Genomic DNA, 24903 nt, shown 5'->3' with positions numbered 1-24903 from the left:
AAACAATATAAGGGTACATATGATATATACCTTCATAAGTCTCTAAATCTTCTTGTGGCCTTCGACCTCTACATACTTCTGATGTGATTGGTGATAAAACACCGCCTTGTGGACCCCACCTTAATAGGCAGGGGAGAACAGAGCTTCTCATCATAGGTAGCTGACTAGAAATCTAAGGAAGAAGAAAAAACTTGCTTACTTATCTTTTTTTCTACCTCCCAGCAGGGTGAAGGGTTGACATCTTTTGGAGGACTGGACAAGGAACAGCCTTGCTGTAAACACCAGTTGGTATACAATGGAATATTATTCAGCCATAAAAAGGAATGAAGTAGTGATATATACTATGACATGGATGAATCCTGAAAATATGCTGAAGGAATGAAGGCAGACACATATTATATGAATCCATTTATATGAAACATCCCAAATAGGCAAATCCAGAGACAAAAGTGGTTGCCAGGGACTGTGGGGAGAAGGCCATGGGAACTGACTGCTAACAGATAGGATTTCTTTTGGGAGTATTGAAAATATTCTGGAATTACACTGTGGTGATGGTTGCATAACCTTGTGACTATAGTAAAGATCCCTGAATTGCAAACTTTGAGAGGATGAATTTGATGGTATATGGATGACATCTCAATACAAATTCAGCAGATCCTTCTCAATCCTTACCTTACTTTACCTCTCTGCAGCATTTCACATTCTTAGCAAGGCTTGCTTTCTTAATTCACTCTCTTCTATTTTTCCTCTGTGGTATTAGATTCTTCTGATTTTGACCCCATTTCTCAGATTGTTCCTTTTTGCTTTCCACGGGGTTACTCATTGCTTCAAGAAATACTGGTGGTCATCAGGGTGCTCTCACAGGCTCCTCTCTCTCTCTGAGTGCTTTGCCTCCAGTTGCAAGTATCCTCTGTATCAGCATCGATTAGTGTATCTATGTGTCCCACCCACATCTTTGAGCTTCATACCTGATGTCCAACATCCCATACTTGGCTATGCCACAGGCTACCAATGTCAGTAAATGCTAAACAATTTATATGCCTTTGCTTCAAACCAAACTTGCCAGGCCTCTTATTTATCCTTATCTTGAAAAACCAGGGATCACTCTTGACAAATCGACTTCTCTCCAGATGGTCTCCCAGAGGGATTGTTGGCCTCCAGCAGAACTCCATGAAAGCTGGATATGGCCCAGTTCTTATAACATTTGGTCCTGGGAGGGTATCCAAGTGGCAGATGGGGAGGGAAGCCCCTGGTCCACTGTGTTATGCAGTTACAGCTATGTGGGCCTCACTACCAGCTTATTTCAGGAGAGACCCTGAAGATTCACAACAAAATAATTGAATGAAGAAGAATCTGGTATAATCAGAGAAATAATTTAGTTTCCATAACTGATAAATACCTCATTTTGAGCTCTTTGGAGATGAGAATAAATACGAAGAAGGGGGTGCGGAAATGGCCCAGATAGCGGAAGTGCTTAATTCAATTTCCCTCTCATTGTTCATGGACGTGGTTCATGGATTTCCAAACTAACCTCAGAAAAAAAGTAAGTTGTCTCGTTGGGGAAATATCATCTCATCCTGGGCCATTCATCATTTCAAGGCAGCAAAGCAAAACCACACCTGTCTAAACATAAAAGGAGTTAGAGAGACCACAACTATACAAATAAAACTACTAGTGTTCATAATGATGGTATGAAGGAACTGTAGAAACCCATGTGGTTGAGAAGGGAAATGAAGAACAACTCAGGACACACATGGGATGTTTACAAAATACAGAAGAACTGGGAAGAAGGGACCCTAAGACAGTTATGAAAATTATCAGGCTCAGAGCTCAAAGAAATAAAAAATGAATATTGCAAAAACTGTCTCAATAAGGAGTTTTCAAATCACTGAACACAATACAGATAAAAGATAGCATGTCTTCACCAAATTGGTTTTCAAGGGCTCATTTGAGATTATAAAGAAATACTAGAGCAATGAAACGGTTACTTTGCATTTATTTGTTTTAGAAAGGAGATAGAGGGAATTAAGATTTACTTCAGATCAAAAAGTCAATGTTCTCCAGGAGCTATGGAAACAGAACTTAACAGTGCTTAGAGATAACAAAGCAATTGATGCTAAGAGAAATGCATTGTCTTGTTTCCATTTTCTTCTGACTGTGGGTTTTAGAGCAAAGAATTGATGAGTTCATGAGAGACAGGGCTAAATATGGAAGTAAATATGGAATGATGAATTTTCATCCTGGCCTTGTTACTGAAGAGGTCCTTGATCTCGGCTAAATCATTTCAACTCTCCGTGTCTCCTTGTTTTAAATCCACACACTGAGATTTGTTTGCTTATTCAGTAAGCATTTATGAAACTCCCATTGTGTGCTAGGGCCCTATGGCCTTGCATATCCTTACAGCTATGTCTTCAGTGAAAGACTCTTAACGCCGGTATGAAAGACTGTTTTTCGTTCACACTCTTCACTTAAAAGATGGCATAACCTGAGACCTGGGAAAGTTAAATAAGCTGGTTAAAGTCTCTTCAACAAATGGTGTTGGGAAAATTGGACAGCCACATGCAGAAGAATGAAACTGGACCATCTTCTTACACCACACACAGAAATAGACTCAAAATGGATGAAAGACCTAAATGTGAGACAGGAGTCCATCAAAATCCTAGAGGAGAACACAGGCAGCAACCTCTTCGACCTCAGCTGCAGCAACTTCTTCCTAGAAACATCGCCAAAGGCAAGGGAAGCAAGGGCAAAAATGAACTATTGGGACTTCATCAAGATAAAAAGCTTTTGCACAGCAAAGGAAACAGTCAACAAAACCAAAAGACAACAGACAGAGTGGGAGAGGATATATGCAAATGACATATCAGATAAAGGGCTAGTATCCAAAATCTATAAAGAACTTATCAAACTCAACACTCAACAAATAATCCAGTCAAGAAATGGGCAGAAGACATGAACAGACATTTTTCCAAAGAAGACATCCAAATGGCCAACAGACACATGCAAAAGTGCTCAGCATCAGTCGGCATCAGGGAAATCCAAATCAAAACCTCAATGAGATACCACCTCACACCAGTCAGAATGGCTAAAATTAACAAGTCAGGAAACGACAGATGTTGGCGAGGATGCGGAGAAAGGGGAACCCTCCTACACTGTTGGTGGGAATGCAAGCTGGTGCAGCCACTCTGGAAAACAGTATGGAGGTTCCTCAAAAAGTTGAAAATAGAGCTACCGTATGACCCAGCAATTGCACTACTGGGTATTTACCCCAAAGATACAAATGTAGTGATCCAAAGGGGTACATGCACCCCAATGTTTGTAGCAGCAATGTCCACAATAGCCAAACTATGGAAAGAGCCAAGATGGCCATTAACAGATGAATGGATAAAGAAGATGTGGTATATATATACAACAGAATATTATGCAGCCATCAAAAAAACGAAATCTTGCCATTTGCAACAATGTGGATGGAACTAGACGGTATTATGCTAAGCGAAATAAGTCAGAGAAAGACATGTATCATATGATCTCACTGATATGAGGAATTCTTAATCTCAGGAAACAAACTGAGGGTTGCTGGAGTGGTGGGGGGTGGGAGGGATGGGGTGGCTGGCTGATAGACATTGGGGAGGGTATGTGCTATGGTGAGCACTGTGAATTGTGTAAGACTGATGAATCACAGACCTGTACCTCTGAAACAAATAATACATTATATGTTTAAAAAAAAGAAGAAAAAGAAGATAGCAGGAAGGGAAAAATGAAGGGGGGGAATTGGAGGGGGAGACGAACCATGAGAGACTATGGACTCAGAGAAACAAACTGAGGGTTCTAGAGGGGAGGTGGGTGGGGGCATGGGTTAGCGTGGTGATGGGTATTAAAGAGGGCACGTACTGAATGGAGCCCTAGGTGTTATACACAAACAATGAATCATGGAACACTACATCAAAAACTAATGATGTAATGTATGGTGATTAACATAACATAAAAAAAAAGCGCTAGTTAAGATCTGTGCACTAGGAACAGAGCCGCATGAGGACCCTGGCCTCCCGCTGCCGGGCCCCCTCCTCGCCTTGCTGCAGGCTGCGGAGTGGAGGCTCCACGGATTTCCACTTCATGAGACATGGGAAGTTCCAGTTAACGTGAAGGTGGATGGAGCGAAAGCTCCTATACTCCACGTAGTAGAAAAATAAGAGCACTAACAACTTATTTTCGGTTTTAAAATGCATAATAAAACCTCACTGCCTTCCGTTGTTCTGAAATACAAACCTGTCAAAGGAGATTTGGACACTTTAGTAAAACTAGTTAATGTTTGCTGAACATGCCTCCTGGGGGCGGAAGGGTGTCAGTTCCGCGTTCCATGCAAAGCACCATCTTGTGAGGTCGGTACCAGCCCTGTGAGAAAACAGAGACCCAAAGAGTGAAGGAACCTGTTGTAGTCATTGGGACCACCTACTGTGGGTATCTGTGTTGTCCACTCTGTAAGCCTCCGGGGCCGGAATGGTGTGGAGGACCAGAATGGGGTGTCTATAATTCCAGAACACAGTTTCATCAGGGAGAGGCAGTTTACCCATGGAGTGACAGGCCGAGGAGTGGAATTGGGAAGAAAACGGAGCCTGGGAGGTGGGGATGGTTGCTGAAGAGGTCGTGGAAGGGGATGAGCCAGAGGACCCCTAGATTCGCTGGCACGGGAACTCAGCCGCCCCGCCCACTGCTGCCTGGGCAGAATCCCACCGCTTCCTTTCCACCCACAGCCGTCAGACCCTTTGCGACTGCCTTTTCCTCTTTCAAAGCTGCCAATTCTGGCAGAATTGATACAAATCGTAATACATGTAATAATATAAAATGATAGGAGTGGAAATAATATTTGGAGTATTGAAATGTATATTAATATATAGTACACATAGTATAGATTAATAAATGTAGTAGCCACCATTTGTTGAATGCTTGCCATGTGGAAGGCCCTATGAAATATGGTATAAATCCCTATAAAATACAGCTCCATCTTCAGAACTTGCCCAAGGCCATGGAGTCAGGGGTGGCAAGCCAGGAGTTGAACCTACTCTGTCCCAATCTTGAGCTTACAGTTCTTATATCCCACTCCTCCTTCTGGAGGGACATACATCGGTGCCCTCACAGCCCAGGAGACACCATGTCTCCCACCTGCGGTAAGAGTGGTGGAACAAAGAAGCAAGGTCAGGTAGAGCCTGGAAGGAGATTAGAATCAGCATCAGGCATTTAATAGAGAGATTCTCAGTATGTCTTCTCAAAGGTTTGAATGTCTGCATGTGAGGGACCCTGGAGATCAGTGTGCTTGGGGAGTCTTGGTAGCCCACAAGCTGTGACCGCGCCCACCACCCCTTCCAGCGAGCAACCCTGATGCTCCAGGCTGCCCACGGCTGCCCCCTCCATCTGTTGGGTTACAGAGGTAAGCACCAGTGATAAATGGTATTGAAGGAATATTGTGGTGTCACTGGGAGCCAGGAGATTCTGGCTCCAGGGAGGGTCTGCTTTCCAGTAACTCAGTGTGACCCTGGAAGAGTGATACGCCTTCCCAGAGCCTTCCAGTACCCCCCAGTAGGAGGAAGAGGTTGAGTCAGGGGGCCAGGAACCATCTTTTCAGCATAGCAAAGTAAGAAAGCTATCTCTGTGGCCACCGGCTTGACTGTCTGCTGTGTGATCTTGACCTTTTAGCTTATCCCCCCCTGAGCCTCAGTTTTGTCATCAGTAAAATGGGAATAACGATTTCTATCTCACAATGTTACTGTGAGGATTAATCAAATCTTGCCAGTCTGGTGTTTTCTATCTCAACATCCCCTTAAATTGCTCAAGCCAGAGGCAGGGGCCTCACCCTTAACTCTTTCCTCTTTGGCACAAACCCCATTTCTGATCTCACTGACACTCGCTTCTCTTCAACCCCAGGACTACTCCTGCGCACCCCCCCATTGTCTACTTTGCAGCCAGAGCGGTCTTTCAAAAATACAATTTTGAATATGCCTTTTTACAATGTTTTAGTGGCTTCTCACTTCTCTTGCAATGGAGCTGGAGACTTTGCAGGACTTCATACCCTCTGTGCGCTCATTTCTCCCAGCCCAACCCTGAATGCTCTGCTCTGACCAGACTGAGGATCTTTGACTTCTTGGATTTCCTGTGACCCCTCGCTAAGATCATCTTATTGCCCTTCTTTTCTTCCTCCTCCTTCAGCACCTCCTCTTGCACGGAGCACCTCCTCTTGGAAGTGTTCGCTGAGCCCCAGGTATGGATAGTGTGTCCCTCTGGACACACATCCCCTGTATCAGTGCTGCCTGTTTAGTGGTCCACGTACCCCACTGAGTGGTGAGCACTGCAAGGTCAGGGGTGGTGTCAGGGACAATGATCCCCAGCACCTATGGCACCAATAGGCTAGAATGGTACTTTGTAAATATTTGGCTGGACATAGATATGAAATGCCAGGTACAGTGCCTGGCAGAGAGTAGGTGCTAATAAATGGTAGTGATCATTCTTTATTATCCCAGCTCTAATATCCTGGGATCAGAGAAGCCTAATTGCAGAGCTGGCATCTGGTTGGCATTGATCTTACTTCTATGAGTCTCCAGATCTGCACAATTTAAAAACCAAATATAGACCACCAGGGCAAAGAATTCCCACTTACCAGTGCAGACATGCCCATGGCGAGCTGACGGCTGGACGTGGAGGTCTGTCCCAACAGCTAACCCCCTGGGGCTTACACTGTGCCCTGTGGCACATGTTTGGAGATGCGATGTTCTCTCTGGTGTGCTTATTCCTGCCTGTGCCCTGTGGTTTCCTTCTCCAATTGTCAACCCCATGATTTATGCTCAAGACCCTTTCTTGATTTCCAAGGTGGGTGTGATTTCTCCATTTTTTCCATGCCCAGAGCACCTCTCTTTGAGATGCATTTTGATATTGGCAAGTGCAGCAGAGATGGTCTGTGGGCACTAAGCTCCTGCTAGTTCTTCCATGCAGCCATGAGCATTCTGTGTCACGTATGGTTGCAGGTAATCCCAACAGCAACCTCTGAAGAGGATACCTTATCTTCCCTCCTTTACAGATGGGAAACCTGAGGCTTGGACACTTGCTCAGACGTAGCAGAGCCCTGGGTCTGTCTTGAGCTAAGTTCCATGAGCCACAAGACGAGGTTGTTTTTCTCTTACTTCCGGGTAATAGACATAGATTTTTTTTTTTTACTGTTATATTTTTTTTCCAACATAGACAATTGAAAATCATTTAATGCAGTTAAATACCTCTCCCCCTTTAATTAATTAATTAATTATTATTTTTTTAAAGACCTTCTATCCCTTTTAAATGGCTCCTGGATTTTGAGTCTTCATTAGAAGAGGTCTTTCCCACTTTGGGATACTGAAATAGTTTCCCAGGGTTTCCTCTGACTCTCTTATAAATGTTTCATTTTTTAAAATGTTGAAATCTTTCAGACATCTGGAATTTATTTTGGTATAAAATGGGAATTAGAGATCTAACTTATTTTTTCCCCCATAGCTACTTTTGATGCAGATGTCCATCTTGTCCCCACTAATATGCAAAGCCACCCTCGTTCCTAACTAAAAGATTCTCTGTAAATGGATTTATTTCTGGACTCTCTCTTCTCTTCCAGTTTCCCTATCTATCCATGCACCAATGTTCTTCTGTTAATATTTATAGCTTTGTAACATATATAACTCTTTGGAGGGCTAGATTGCCCTATTGTTCTTGTTTTAGAAGAATTTTCCTCACGATTTTTGCATGTTTCTTCTATAGTTCTTCCTTTTTTTGGATCATTTTTAAGAGATTTTATTTATTTATTTGAGAGAGAGAGAGAGAACACAGAGGGAGAGGCACAGAGAGAAGAAGCAGACTCCCCACTAAGCAGGGAGCCCAATATGGGGCTTGATCCCAGGACACGGGGATCATGACTTGAGCCGAAAGCAGATGCTTAACAGACTGAGCCATCCAGGCGCCCCTCTGTAGTTCTTCCTTAGAACTTGACTTTACACAGATGACACACACATGTACATATCAAACACACTGACAGCTTCGCTTTGGACTTCTAGATACTCATGAGCTGCCTTTAAGCTGTAATCTGCTTGCAGGTAGAAGAGATGCTGTGTCTGTTCTGTCCGGTGCAGAGCTCAGGGCTGTTAACCAAGGAAGGGGGACTGGAAGAAGAGAGCAATCTACAATTGCTGGAGAATCAAGAATATGAGAGTTGAAAGGGCTTCTAGAGATTAACTTCTCACTTGATAGATGAGAAGGTGGAAATTTTTAGCATTTAAGTGCCTTGGCTAAGATCATACAATTCATTGGTGGAAAAATCAGGAGGAGAGCCCCCATCTGCTGTCAGTTGAATCTTCTTTCTACTGCCCCACACATCACCCTCTCTAGAATCATTAGTGCAGGGTTTTTGTTTTTAAAATAAAAGTGTGAGAGACTTCAGTTCTTTCTAGTCCCTCCCCTTTAAATTGCCCACAAAATGTACATATTAAAGAAAATGTGCCAGATCTGAAAACTGCTGGATTTCTTCTTCATTGAAAGCCTAGTTAGTAAGTTAGCAAGGGTTGAAGCATAAAAATGGGATTCTAGAATTTTTTTTCTTTACTTGAATTAGTCACTCCTACATTTTATAAGAACTGTACACATCTCTACCTCTGCTTTTTATTTTATATTTTGATAAAATATCCTAAACCATCCGGAGAGAGCTGGAGCTTGGCTTCATTTCTGTTTAGCAGAAATTATGCTTTGGGTTATAAGGGAGAAGAACGAAGTGTCTCTGGAGTAATCATTTCCCTAGCCAATGATGGCTAGGTCTAGATACAACTTTATATTTTTCGCTACAGTAATGGAGCAGAAGTTTGCAAGTGGACCCCTCTGAGACCTTGCTTGGGGAGCAAGGTCTCCCAAATGCATACTCACTTTACAGAAAAAAAATGGAATGATGTTTTCAGAAGGCTAAGAGCAGAAATTGAAATTGACAAAGAATAACAGTGTGCAGCTCAAAGCTTGTGTTTATCTTCCAGGGGTAAATTTGAATAAAAAATTTAGTCTCATGCTTATTACTTGGGTGATATAGCTCTGTGTTATTGTTTTCTATTTATGTGAAGGGAGGTTTAAAATGTGCTAAAATGTAAACGAAATGCAAACAGCTTTTCTTCATTTGAGCCATTTTTTTATGCCCCATTTTCCAATAGTACATCTTATTTTGGGAAGAAGTCGAGATATGTGGTCAGAGTTAAGTATATTGGATATTAACTGTCTGTGAGTTGCACATGGCTATTTATAAAATGTTCTATTTTTGCCGTCTGTTTCCACAGTCTCTTGTCTCATTCTATGTCCTTCTTTTCCTAAAATGTGAGCTATGGCTCTTAAATTAGTTTTCAAGTCCTTTTTTTTTTCTTTTGACTAAGGTTCCTTTTTGATATTTGATATCATTCAGATATTTTTAAATACAATGTTATTCACCCTAAATTTATACCCTTAATTTTATACTTTTGTTTTCATCTTCCCTTCAGTTCCGTGGAATGTGGTGCAACCTCTCCTTTTTGCTTCCCTTGGACCCAGATTGAGTTGGGGCCTGCAGAGAGGTGCTGGAGGCTTCTCCCTGAGCTGGTGAGACATGAAGACAATCATTCTTTCTGTTTCTCTTCCCAGCTCAGGACTGCTTGTTAAACCAGACTCCTTAGAGTAGCTTCTTTCATCAAACCTGAATTCATTTTAATTTTTATTTTATTTTTAATTTTTTAAAAAAGATTTTATCTATTTATTTGAGACAGAAACAGAGAGAGCACAATTGGGGGGGGGGTGGCAGAGGAAGAGGGAGAGGCAGGCTCTCCGCTGAGAGCTGGGAGCCCCACGCAGGGCTCGATCCCAGGACCCTGGGATCATGACCTGAGCTGAAGGCAGATGCTTAACCGACTGAGCCACCCAGGCATCCCCTGAATCTATTTTTAAATCACTGATTTCAGATGAACATTTTCTTAGAGATCACAAAATGCAGTCTCTCCATTTTATGGATATGGAAACTGAGACTCAGACATGATAAATGCTTACAGAAGTGTACCTGAGTATTGATAAAGTAGAATAATTTAATCTGTAGATTTTTACTCCATATTCATGACAGATTTAGAACACATAAGTGGAAAGTAAGATAACAAATCCTACAAACTAAATAATAATAATGAAACTCATGAACCTTTATTCATCCTCATGATAACCTTGTATATTAGTTTGCTAGGGCTATCATAACAAAATAATGGGGACCAGGTGACTCACACAACAGAGATTTATTTTCTCATAGTCGTAAAGGTCAGGTTCAAGATCAAGGTGTGGCAGGGCTGGTTTCTCCTGAGGATTCTCTCCTTGGCTTGTAGATTTTGGCCTTCTTGCTGTGTCTTCACATGGTTTTTCTTCTGTGAGCTCATCTCCCATTTCCCTCAGTGTGTCCAGATTTCCTCTTCTTATATAAGAACACCAGTTAGATTGGATTAAGGTCCACCTTAATGGCCTCATTTTAAATTAGTCACTTTTTAAAAGACGCTACCTCTAAGTACAGTCACATTCTGAGGTCTTGGGGATTAAGACTTCAACATATAAATTTTGGGAAACATAATTCAGCCCATAACACCCTGGTAGGTCAGGATTATCAATATCCCCATTAACTGATGATGAAAGAGTGACACAGAGATGTTAAGTAACTTGCCCAAGGTTGCACAGCAGATAAATGGTGGAGCCAGGTTTTGACACAGACAATCTGGCCTCCAAAAACCTGCTGAGAATGTTGTTCAGTGCTCAGAGTCCTTCTTAGAAAATGTTCTGTAAATGCATTATTATAATGTTAAGAATCTTCCCCTGAGCAATTTGTGGGACATAAAGATATTTTTCTACAAAAGACAGTTTTTGTTCATTTGCCGTGACTTTTTCCAGTGCATTTAGTTCTTCTTCACTGTATATAAGAAGGTCAAGGTCTTTGTCACCCAAGGAGTGTATGAACATAGCTGTGTCACCTGGGACTGCATAAGAAGGCATAGAAATGTACAGGAAATCTTCAAAGCAGATAAGAAATTTTCGTCAAACACCTAATCTTAGATCATCCCATAACTAATTACATTTGAGATCAAGGGTGTATGAATAAGTAATTTTAATTCAAAAATTATCACTAAGGATACTTGACCATACTTTCATTCTGTAGAAGTTTCCTATAGCCTATTATAATAAGAAATGGAAATGGTCCTGTAATAGTCCTATAATCTGGAGAAAATCTCCCAAGGAAATTCAATAATACAACGAAAGGAGAGTTGAATATCTATTAAAATAATGATTTTCTCTATGGGAAGGCTGTAGATTCATCCTTATTCCTGGTCATCTTGTCAAAACCCTTCTTAATTGTAACTTTGACACATTAGTGACAAAAATAGCTGCCCTCGCTTCTTTAGATCTTCCACAGGCAAAATGACCTGCCGGTCCCTGCTATTATAAAATTTTCATGGTCGCTGTTGGCTGGATGAGCCCCTACAACACAATGTGAAAGCTCTGAAGAAGGAGTCGAGGCCTTTCCCATCTAAAGGGAGGTCCAGAATTTCACCTTCGCTTAACACTTGTAATTGAGACAAGATGAAAAATGCACACAAATTTATGCAACAAGAGAAAATGTTATAATCCTAAAATAAAAGTGGGGTCTTTTTAAGCCATAAATTTCCAAAGCTCTCAGGAAATAAATAAGAAAATGCATTTGCAAATGCATTCAAGTTTTTTTTTTTTTCAAATGCATTCAAGTTTTAAACCCTCCACTTCTCAACTTTCATGTTTAACTGCAATATTACAAAAGAAAATGTAAGCCTGTGCTATGGGGAAGCTGTCAATGACAGAGGAATAGATGCTTAATTTCCTCATTAGTAATGAAATTTCTAAAATAAAGCAGGGCATAAGTACATGTAACATATCTCCATTTTAATGATTGAAGTCTAGAAAAATTAGTTGTCTCTCCTTCATTGCTTTCGGTGGTTGGCTTCCGGTTGTCTGAATGAGATCTAGATGCCTCCACACAGACGCTATACAGGACCATAAGGATTGTTGGTCAAATTTCTAATTTGTTTATAAAAAATTTGTGACCCAGAAATTTAGACCCAGAGTGTCTAAATCATGCAGCACCTGCTAGATGCTGGTGGAAACACTAAAATCTGGGAATCCGACCTCCCTTGTCAGCCCTCTGTCCACACCTGTCTTTATGGGAAATAGTAATGGAAAGAGGTACAGAAACACTTTCCCTGGCACAGAGAACTTTATTGTCTTTTAACCTTAGAGAAATTATGATCCCTGTCCTAAGGACAGTCTTATCTAAGGTAATGATATCATCTCTAGGTGATATTAAGCCCAAATATATTTTTCCCTTGTTCCTAAAATCACATTCATGAAGATATTTACAATTCTAAAACCAGGTGCAGCTTTTATGTCTTGCACAATAATTAAGTATGGGAAGCAATCTGAAAAATCCTAAAGCATGCAGGTTTTACTGCAGCTGCAAACTTGTAAATATAGTGAGTGAATACTTAAACACAATTGCAGCTGATTAGTGAGAAATGTCAGCACACTTCTTTCTAAAAAGGATTTGAAGAGCAAACAAATACCTGCCTGTGTAGAAACTTCTACAGAAAATAAGAGACATTTATGACATTATTAAAATGGTGCCTTCGATGATAAAATAATGATAGGTAGATTGTATCTCTGCATAAGACCAAGATAGGTTTACAAAAACAGACAAGCTCCTGGCATAAAACCCTGAAGTATACTAGTCATCTGACTTGATGTACGGCCTTGTCAGGCTGCCAATCCACTTAGGATTGCAGCCCTTGGAATCCGCCCCCGGAAGCCTGTGCAGAATGAAATGTTTGGCAAGAGTGGCTAAGCCTTGTCTGGTTGTCCATGTCTGTTCAAATATTGTTGAGTGTCCACAGGCTACCTGTGGAGATGGAGCCATGTGCAATTATATTATTTGGAATTTGAAGGAAGAACAGATTCTGCATGGGAGGACTGGGAAAGTAGCTACCTGGCTGGAGTTTGAAAGATTGTCCTTAAGGATGAATCTGGACTGTTCAGTCAGGCAGAGCAGAGATGTCAGGAGAAAAGTGGGGAACTTCCAGGGAGCAAACCACCTGGGAAACTCATGGACCTGTCACACAGTGCAGGGGCTGCTCAGAGATGGGGGAGGAGCAGAAGAGCAGGAGTAGCAGAGAATAAGGCTGATTCAAGCCAGCTTGTGGCGGCTCTTACACTTTCATGGTGCAACCAAGGGGGGGAAGCACCAGAAATAAGGCCATCAGGGGAGTTTGTGCCTAGTTCTGTGGCATCACTGCCTTCTGGTTCAGCAGCTGTCCTTCCTGTTATGTAGGTCTGGAGGTCATGAGTCATCTTATCAAGATTACTCAGACCCTGTCATAACTGAAGCATGCGTTTCAAACCAAAGCCACACCCAAAGCAGAAAATGAGTTACCGATGGGCTTTCTGTTTGATGGACACAGCGGTCAGTCTTCTGCAGAATGTATCTCCTTTCTAGTTAGATGTTAAGTCTAGGAGGTGAAATCATTGTCTTCTAGACTTTGGGTTCCTCCTGCATTTGGATCCAGAGCTCTGCATTGGGTGGTTGCAGAGAACACTGTGGCAAGCCCTTTGTGGCTCACACTGAATATTCATTTCCATGTATATATATACACATGGAAATATATATCTATATCTTTATCTTTATTTATCTTATTAGTTCTCTTCCTTTGAAGAACTCAGACTAATATACCTCGGAATGTGACCCTTTTTGGAGATAGGGTGATTGCAGATATAATTGGTTAAGTTGAGATGGACTCTAATCCAACATGACCAGTGTCCTGATAAGAAGGGGAAATTTGGAGACAGACATGCACACAAGGGGAGAAAACCATTTGAAGATGAAGACAGAGAAGAGAGTGATGCTTCTCACACCATGGACTGCCAGAGATTACCAGCAAAAACTAGCTGGGAAGACACAGGGAATGAAATCTCTCCCTCACAGCCCTTGGAAGGTGGCAACCCTGCTGACACTTGGATTTGGGACTTCTAGCCTCCAGAACTGAGACAATGCAGTTCTGCTCTTTAAATCTCTTGGTTTGTGGTTCTTTATTATGGTGGCCCTACCAGACAGATTGGGGTCTACCAAGCGAGCAGGAGACCTGGCCTGGAGGAAATACCTTCCTTGGCACAGGGGGTGCCTTGGAGGGTTGTTGATGAAGAGGTGGTCACTTCCCAAAGTTGGGATTTTTCCCCCATAATCAATAACAGGACCCCTGCCTTCTCTTTGCGGCATTTTTGCCAGTTACATTTTATCCAAGTGCCAAAGTTTTCTATCTTATGGAGAGGTTGGCTAATTTCAATCAGAGTCTGAACTGTGATATATTTTTGGCTATTGTTTACTTTTCTGTTGCTGCTGAGAATCTGAAAATTTCCTCACACTGTCTACACTAGAGCAGTAGGTCTGAACTAATTAGAGTAAAGGTCAAACTAGTTAATTCTTTATTAAAACTGTTATTGGAGACCTACTATGTACAATATCTTATTTCAAGTACCATGAGAAATATACAGTTCAAGAGAATACAATTCCTGCCTTCAAATTAGTCTATAATGGCAAATATGGACTAGGAATCAATAATTACAAAACAAATTTTAAATTGATAAGAGCTCTATGTGAAATTTCATTTCCAATAATGGTAGGATGGGTTATTGAGACTAATCCTTCTTATGTTGATAATAAATTATACTGCATTCAATATTTTAAAAATAATGCCTTAACAGAACTGGAGAGTTGACAAAGTAGTAGGGAACTACTAGGCCAAATCTAAGGGTAAGGGGACCATTCAACAAGGAAGACAACCCTACAATTCTTCCCCTCACTCCCAAGCTCCAGTGGGGCTGGTTCATAGCACAAGATCTAATCAGAACCAAGGAGAAATATTGTGTTTGGAGGGGTTGGGATATTATTCCTTGGATTATCCTGGAACCATGAACTGTGAGGTATGACCACTATTTAGCAACTGTAAGGGGAGAACATCCTAGAATGGTGCAAATAGTAATAAGATGGATCTAAGATACATGCAGAGAAACCAGGTTCTGAAGATTTTTTTAAAAAGATTTTACTTATTTATTTGACAGAGTGAGAGAGCACAAGCAGGGGAAGCAACAGATGGAGAGGGAGAAGCAGGCTCACCACTGAGCAGAGCCTGATGCAGGGCTCGATCCTAGGACCCTGAGATCATGACCCGAGCTGAAGTCAGACATTTAACTGACTGAGCCACCCAGGTGCCCCTGAAGATCTTTTTAAATCCTTGGATCAAACTGTGTCTGGAGTTATGTTCAGTTACAAAGGCCAATATATCCTCTCCTTTGCTAAGTCAATTTTGGTTCACTTTTATCTCCCATGTAATGGAAAAACCTTGAAATAGGAGGCATCTTTGTGATGGAGATAGTCAAGTCATGATTTGGATGGGCTAATTTTTAAGATGAATGACCAAGGACAGAGATTTGAGAAATATCTACATTCAGGCTCTAGGAAGAGAATGGGAAGCTAAACATGAGGACCAGGCTCTCAGACATGAAAGATATGAATCTGGAGCTTCTCCACATCCAAGGGAGAAGAGGAAGACATCAGCAGTGCCAACTCATGCAGAGCTCAAGGACCATGAGACAAGTGTGTCTGAAGACTGGGTGGGGAGGGGACATTGATAACATTTGGGAATGCCTGCTCAGGGTAGTCACGTGGGTGACAATCTGACCACCAAGGCTCAGAAATACATTGGAGGAAAAAGTGAAAAACAAAACAAAACGAAACTACTTTCTTTCTTTGCATTGGAGAAAGGAGGATTGGCGAGGGCAAGAGTGCCACTTTGGGCAGGGCAACCAGAATGGAGGGAGTTAAGGTCAAAAGGTACTTTTAAAAAAAATTTTTATTTATTTATTTGACAGAGAGAGATACAGTGAGAGAGGGAACACAAGCAGGGGGAGTGGAAGAGGGAGAAGCAGGCTCTCCGCTGAGCAGGGAGCCCAATGTGGGGCTCGATCCCAGGACCCTGGGATCATGACCTGAGCTGAAGGCAGACGCTTAACGACTGAGCCACCCAGGCACCCCAAAAGGCACTTTTTAAAAAAGAGGACAGATTTAAAAAGTCTTGTATAGATAGGAGAGAGATTGGAGATGCAAAACAGAGTAATTCAATGGAGAATTTTCTGGAAGTGGCTAAAGGAAATGAGACTGAAAAGGAAGGATAGGAAAAGGAAGGAAAAGAAGTAAAACGAAGAATAAAAGAGAGCTGCTTCTTATTTGGAGGCAGGAATGAGAAGGGAGGATGGAACCAGGAGCTGTGAGTGGGCCACTTGAGCTCATTACATTGAGGGAAGACCTGGTAGAAATGAACATGATAGAAATATTAACCAAAGGGACATACATGCTCTGTCAATTCTCAGCCCCTGCAAAATAATATTTTTAGAGGAGAAAGAGGAGGGATGAACTGTTACTTAGAGCTCCACTGTTTTGGACAATGGTACAGAGGGCTCTTGTGGAGCTCTGGGCAGCTGAAAGGGACTGGTTTGACTTATCTCAGGCCTCTCCTCACTTGCCTAAATACCTGAGAAGGCAGCCCTGGTATTCGTTTTCCCAAGGTGAGTATTTTTGTAAGCAAGAACCAGGCTTAAGCTTCTTGAAATTCTATTAGTGTGCTCTTTGGAGATACTTAATACTCACTTCCTTATAATGACAGCCATTGGCTGCATGTCCTTTCTGTATTCACTGGAACTTTTCAATAATTAACTGTCAGAACTAACTAGGTCCTTCGTTCTGTCTGATAGGACAGTCTCAAGGGGAAGTGCTGTCTCGATAGGTGAATGCAGGCCAACCCTAGCAGACCGATTTGGGTTCAGGGAGAGGCCGCTGTGACCCTAATTGTTTCAAAGTTCAGTTCCACAAGCAAAGTAAGAACTCCTCCGAATGCAAGATGCACAAAAAGGAAGAGCTCCTTTTTGCTGAGACAAGTGACACCATCCATGTGCCACCTTCTGTGACACATGCTGTTTTTAGAAACACATTAAGGTGTGATCTCTGGTCAATGTTTCTATCTACATCTAAGGCAATGCTAATGTTTTTAACTGAGCATCTAGCTGTGCAGTAAGTTTTTATTTATATTTGTGGTTTTCTTTTTCTTTATTTTTTTTTTAAAGATTTTATTTATTGATTTGACAGAGAGAGAGACAGCGAGAGAGGGAACACAAGCAGGGGGAGTGTGAGAGGGAGAAGCCGGCTTCCCGCGGAGCAGGGAGCCCGATGCGGGGCTCGATCCCAAGACCTGGGACCATGACCTGAGCTGAAGGCAGACGCTTAACGACGGAGCCACCCAGGCGCCCTCCCCACCTTTTTATTTTATTTTATTTTATTTTTATATTCATGGTTTTCAAACTGTGCTGGGAGGAGCTTCTTTGGAAGCTACAGTGGGGAGAGGGTGAGGAAGGAGCCCAGGAAGGGGCTATGCTGTTTCATACGGAGGTTTTTGACATCTGAATAGAATTTTATTTAAACAAAGTTTCTAAGGGAAAAAAAGAAAGAAAACCACTATTTTAAATCAACCAAAGCCTATTACCAAGTACATTATTAGCAATTAAGCAATTTTTTTTTAAGGGAAGCTATTGTCCTGGTCTTTAAATAAGAACCATATTGAATGATAACTTAAGAATGTCAATGCCATTAAAAGTAAACTGCTTTTTTTTTTCAGTGTAAAACCTTAGTGAACCCCCAAAGCTGTATCTTTTCCTGCTATTAAAAATTGTACTTGTATTTTAAAGATATTTCTTACCCCTAGGCCTTGCCCAAACACAGCACTTTCAATGGCACATCTAAGATCCCCAAGTCATCATTAATTCCTTCCTCCCCAGTCTTTCAGTAGCCCTTGTATCTGTATTACCCTACAAGTCACAGTACACACCTTGCCTAAGATTTGCTTGTGTGTGTGTGCTTGTCTTTTCTGAAAGACTCTGAGCCTCTGAGCCTCTGGAGGGTTCCCATTCATCTTCATATTTCCAATTGTGCCTGTCTAGGCATGGAGACTTGTAGCGAAGAAACCCTAAATAAATGTTTGTTTTCCTGAATTCTCAGCAGTCGTAATTTTTTTCCAATAAGGGAAGGTAGCTGAGCAAATATTCATAATGGAAATGAAATTGCTGCCCATAATAATGAAAAGTATTTAGGGGAATGTTTTCACCTATTTGGAGAAGTCATGGATGACAAAAATCACTGTGGTAAAGAACAGGACAAAATCCTATTTAGGCCTAACCTCTCTTGACTATTCTGTTTCTGGAAACTGCGAAAGTATCTAGTATGACAGCTACCAGGATATCTGAGGTAGAGTTGACCTATTCAAAGGACTCAAGGGCTTTGAAATATCTTCATCATCTTGAGTCATTGTTGACCAGGTGCTTATTTTCCTGTCTGTGTACCTCAGATGATCTTTGAGGTCCCTTCTAATTCTAGGTTTTATGGATATCTGCATTCTATGCCTCCTACATCTTTCTTCACCTTTTAAAAAAGATTTTAATTTTGAGTAATCTCTACACCCAATGTGGGGCTTGAACTCACAACCCTGAGATCAAGAGTCACATGCTCTACCTATTGAGCCAGGCAACCTCATTTTGATTTAAGAAGAAAGTCTTTGAACTTATTTAAATAGCTGAGTTTGGGGATGAAAGTGCCATATATTTGTATACAATTTGCATTACGTAAATACATGTCAGACCGATCATTTGTCAATGATGAGAAATCCTTGAGCTGGCTTTATTTTTCTATGTTCATGGAGCCTGTGTAATATGTAACAATGATTTACTTGTTTCAGTTGTGTCTATATTAGATTAGGTAGGGAAAGACTCTTGGGAACACTGGTATACTGAATAATAACCACCTAAGGATGGCCATATTCTTTTTTTTGTTTTGTTTTTTAATTTTTTTATTGTAGGATGGCCATATTCTAATGCCTGGCACCTATGAATATCTTACCTAATATGGCAACAGGGACTTTGCAGATGTGATTAAGTTAAGGATTTTGAGATAGATCATCTGGGATTATCCAAATGGACCCAACGTAATCACAGGGTCTTTATAAGAGGAAGGCAGGAGACCAGAGTCTGTAGTAGGAGATATGATGATGGGACCAGAGGTTGGGCTGATGTAATAAGGCCATAGCTGATAAGGGTAGACAGCCTCTAGAAGCCAGAAGAGACATGGCATAGATTCAGCTCTGGAGTCTCCAGAATGAACCAGCACCGACCACACCTTGAGTTTAGCCTTGTGAAACTCATTCCAGGCTTCTGACCTCTAGAACTATAAGAGATTAAATCTGTATTGTTTGAAGGCACCAAGTTTGAGGTAACTTGTTATGGTAGCTATAGGAATTATGTATACCATCATAATTCATTTGAAAGTCTGTTATGCTGTTGTACAATATCTATCTATCTATAGATATATATATGTTCCCTGTTACTTTTCCCTGAAGTAAGCTCACAGACCAAAGCCTAGGAAAATGGAAACATATGAATACAGTAAGTTTCACTGGAAGTGAGACATGCTGGTAAGTGTAAAAAAAAATATATATATATAATTATATATATATATATATATATACACATATATATATATATATTTCCTTGTCTGTATCCCTTCCTTCCATTAGGCTTCCTGTATCTTTGATGGGAATGTTCCAGTTGCTGTTGGAAAATGGGTGCTAATTAGAAAGCTTACTCCTGAAATAATATAGAACTTTGGTAGAATTGTTGATGTCATCACAGGATCAGTGGGGGCACTTTGACATTTTACAAAAGAGTGTGTTTTATTTAGACTATTTTGGTTATAAAAAACACAGATTGCAGGTTCAATCAACTTAGTTTGTGGAATTAGACTTTTTTTTAAGTGGAAGTGGATTGTTAAGTATGGCAAGTATAAATTTTTTTCACAATGCTGGGATGAAGGAAATTAATATTTTTTAGTTTTTCTAAGTCATAAATTTCACTTGTCCCTACTTGCCAGAGTTGGTAAGGAATTTACAACTAGTCATGGCTGCACTCTTCTCTCTTCCCCAGAGTTCTAAGAATCTGGGAAAGAGTCCTAAGAACACCAGATCCAGTATACACAACTGTCTCTGCTTGCATCATACTGGTGTCCCATTGGCCAAAGTAGTCATACGGCTGGGCCCAGAGTCAAGTGAATAGAGGGTATTACACAAGTCCATAAACATTGAGAGAGTGGGGTTCATTGGGGGGGTCACATTCTAAACATTCAGCACAGACTGACTTATCTTATCCACTTACACCAGGTGACTTCAGGTTAAATTTCTCTATCATGCATTTTTTAGCATTTGGTGCCTCTTGTCTCTATGTTCTATTAGACTATGAATGCCTGGGGTAGAAACCATATGGGTCTGGTTCAATGCCATATCATTACCAGAAGGCACAGTGCCTGGAACATTACAGGAAGAGGTCCTCTTGCCCCAGTAGAATATGACCATGTAGACTACTATGTGACACAAACATGTCCTACTAGGCTGCCCTGTAAGCAAGTTTTTCTTAGACCTAGCAGTCCCTGGGTTGGACACTACTTGTACAGAGACCTTAGAAGTTTGGGGTGATAAGTCTTCAGCATTAATTGAGGGAGCTCAGATCAGGTTATAGGAGGATCAAGTCCTAGGTCAGACCAAGTCCCATAGCACTTTTCCAGTTCCCCCTATCAAGAGCCATTCCACTCATCAAGCAGTTCTTGGATGCTCATTTGGTTCTCCAATGGGTTCTCAACTAAAAAGAGAGATTTCCCTCTTTATCAAGTATCACATCCCTCCTTTCCCATACAAATCAGTGTCATATGGATTAGTTGATATAATCAACTCTCCAAACTTGACCAATGACTTGGGCTTAGGGAGAAGCAAGGCAGAGTAGACTGAAGATGGGTTTTAGAATAAGACAACCCTGGTTGTGAACTTGGATTCTGCTGCTTCTTATCTGCCTGGTCTTGGCCAACTTGCTAAACTTCTATGGGTCTTTGTTTCACCATTTGCAAATGGTTATAATAATATCTTCCTTTTAGGGTTTTAATGAAGATGAAATTAATGACATAAATAGAACTACCTTCTTCCCCCATCCCCCTGCCTTCCCTTACCTCTGGTATTAATGATTCTTAGAATGACGGATACAGGCCTTGAGAAGACATATTGTGGTATTAAACTGGGGACTGAGCATGAAGCATTTTGGTATACTTGATTAAAACATTTTTAATCTTAGGGAAGAAAAAAATTTTAAAATAGCTTATTTTTAGAATCTTACTGAAGGCCCCAAGCCAAGAACAGGGTTCCCTATTTATTAAATGCAAAAAGATGAAACATGAAATGAGAATAATGTATCTTCAAAGCTTATGTACTGACCTGGGCTGGTTAAATACTCGTCTACATAAGTATTCTGTGCCTTTCTTGTAAGTGGTTGTAAAATACAGATAAAATTGGAAAGAAACCCAAGTACCACTCACATGAAGGAAAAGACTGTTATTTTGGTATGGAAAACAACACAATGATAATTTTTAGATTTTATTTCAGTTTTTTATTGAAGAATAAAATGGGAGGATTTTATATTCAATCATCTTTTGAAGCTGATGGTTTGGATAATACATAGGATGTTCAAGATCTAAGTGGCAAAGTAGACATGCATTAGAATGATGGCTGAAATTCACTGAATAATTTTGGAGAAATCATTTTTATAAGTGCTTTGTCCAGGTGCCCCAAAGGCTGTATCATCATGGAAATCTTGTATCTTGCACTTATTCCGCTATATTGCTGCTCATATAGCTTTAAGAACCATTATTTAGTTTAAATAATTTCTTCCTCACATTTAGACTTGCATTTCCATGGACCTCTTTTGATATTATTTGCTTCAAATTGGAGTGGTTTCTAATGAAACCATCACTAAACTATATGGGATTATGTTATAAAATCACTGGAACTCGAAATGAAAGGAGAATATCCAATCAAAAATATTTTGGAAACGTTTTTGGAAGAAAGGATTTATAATGTGCCCGGAGCCTCTGTCTTTGCTTCTTACGCATGTCATTGGTTTTCTATTAGATAACCTTCCAATTCTAGATAATTCTTAGTATTTTCTAATATAATGTATTTATCTTAATGAACTACATATAGGTGGGTCAATTTTTAAATTCTTTCTTTAAAAATTATTTCCCCTGCACTGTGATTTTATGCCTGAACATTTTATTTACTGTCCTGTTCCAGCAAGTTGTTATGGTTGTTATGGACGGAATGCTCTGGTCTGCTCAAAATTCATATGTCAACAACTTAACCCCCAATGTGATGGTGTAGGAGGTGGGGCCTTTGGGAGGTAATTAGGGTGAGATGTGTCCTGAGGGTAGAGCTTCATGATGGAATTAGTGTCCTTACAGGAAGAGGAAGACAGCTCTCTTTCTCTCTCACGTGAAGGTACAAGAAGGCAACTGTTGCAAACAGCAGAGGCCTCTCACTATGAACCTAGTAAGTCAGCATCTCCATCTTGGACTTCCCAACCTCTGAAACTGAGAAATAAATGTCTGTCGTTTAAGCCACTCAGTCTGTGGTATTTTGTTATAGCAGCCAGAGCTGATTAAGACATGGATTTTCTCTCCTTTTAAAGAAAGCTGGATTTAGGGGCGCCTGGGTGGCTCAGTCGTTAAGCGTCTGCCTTTGGCTCAGGTCATGATCTCAGGGTCCCGGGATCGAGCCCCGCATCGATCTCTCCCTCTCCCACTCTCCCTGCTTATGCTCTCTCTCTCTGTCAAATAAATAAATAAAATCTTAAAAAAAAAAAAAAAGAAAGCTGGATTTTCTCAGCTCCTTGTAAACCATCCCTAAGTGGAATGCAGCTGAAAAACAAGGGAAAATGTTAGTCAGTTGATGAAGCTGTCTAGCCAGGTGGGGAGGGGAACACAAGGTTAATACACACCAATGAACGTTTGCCAAAGATGATGAGTGGGTGATGTGAACATGCCCTGATAAAAGCCTGAAGAATGTTCCAGAAGTAGCATATCAAAAAAACCACGATATTTTTTTTCTCCAAAGTAATGAGTCATCCGATTGTTTTGGTGCCACAGCCACGGCCATTTTAGTATCTCCCTATGATTGATGGTTTTGTCATCATTTTGCAAGTAAATTTTTAAAAAGTTGTTATATTTGATATACTAATGAACTTCCAAATGAGAACATCTGTTGTTTTCCTGTTATTCACAAATTCTGTTAATCTTAAAAATAGACCTATTGAATTTGTTGGAGATGGTTTATTAATTTTATGAACTCATGGCATTATTTTCTTATTACTTTGATATCCATCGGTAGGCCCCGGAGAATTAAATCAAAAGACTGGAAAGCTCTTCCCTCCTTTCTGCTTGTCCTCTCTCTCTTCCATCATTATTACTATGTGGCCAGTAAGGCCCAGGGTCAGCAATACTGAACTCCCTTATAAATTTGAAGGAGATATATTGATTTCAACTGTCTGGAAATACATCTTAAGAATGGAGATGAGCAATGAAAGGGCAATTATTAAATAGTCAATAATGACATTCCCTTGGATAGTGAACTGGGAAAAATCCCCCTTGGCTTACTGCAGAATTTGCCACTTAACATTATATGTTTGTGTTGATAAATGACTTCAGTCCAGTATTTTCCTTTTTGATGCATGCAGTTTTCCCGGAAGGGATGAACCAGAGGAGAGGCAGGTTTTCCAGTTGAAAATTCCTTATAGTTGAAATTTTAGCAGAATCTATAGTTCGTGCAAGAGGGATATAAACCACAAATAGGGTTTATATCCCTCAGGATTTGCTGGCGAAATGAAAATAGGAAAATCACCTTCGGACATAATTTGTTGCTGATGAGACTAGGAAGAAAGCCTTTTAAATCATATGAAAAAACTCCAGGAGGTAATATGAATATATATATGAATTATATGAATATAATTTAATAAACTTGGTCTAATTAATGATGACATTTATTATTGTTGAGACAGGAGGGTGATATTCTGCATGGAGATTGGAAAAGAAATAAGGACGAGGAAGAATTTTTCAGTATTTCCTGAGTACAGAACAGTTACAGGTGACTTCGGAAGAAATATTTTCCCTAGAGCAGAGAATCAAAATTCTCATGAAACTATATATCATAGCAGTTCCATTGCCAATGTAAATGCATAATTTTGGCTTTTTGGTTTCCAAATATGAATTGTGGTATACTAATGGGAATCCTCTTGTGAGCAAGTGGCAGAAATCAACTCAGACTAACTTGGGTACAAAGAGTTCATATGGGCTCATTCCTGAGGCTTCGTGTGTGTGACCCAGGACCGGTGCAGGTCCCACTCTCAGGAGAGACGTGCCCTTGGGGGTAACGCTCTGTGGTTGCCACTGGTATTCTTAATAATTTTACCTTTGAATTTGTGTTTGTAAGTGAAATCGAATGGGGCAATGGAGCCTGGGCCAGACGCGTGGAGCTTTGGCTCATGGGCACCCCTACCTCCCCAGGATGTGTTCTCCACCGCCCTCCTCTCTGGTCCCTGGTGCCCAGGTCTGGGATTGCCAAATTTAGCGAAAATAAAAACAAAAACAAAACAGGATGCCCAGTTATATCTGAATTTCAGAAAACAATGCATCATTTTTAAGTGTAGTATGTCTCAAATATTGCATGAGACATATGCAGACAGATCTGAAATCCAAATTTCACTGGGTGTGCAGTATTTTATGGGACACCTCACTCAGTGCCAAGCCACCTCCCAGGCCTCAGCTGCAGGCGGGCGGGGGATGGGAAAGCTGGAGGAATGGGGTCGGGCGCACGTGGCCCTGGG

This window comes from Mirounga leonina, unplaced genomic scaffold (assembly GCF_011800145.1).
Source record: "Mirounga leonina isolate KUSES-001 unplaced genomic scaffold, KU_Mleo_1.0 Mir_165, whole genome shotgun sequence".
Taxonomy (NCBI): Eukaryota; Metazoa; Chordata; class Mammalia; order Carnivora; family Phocidae; genus Mirounga; species Mirounga leonina.
The sequence above is the reverse complement of the archived record's forward strand: the minus strand, read 5'-3'. Positions refer to the sequence as shown.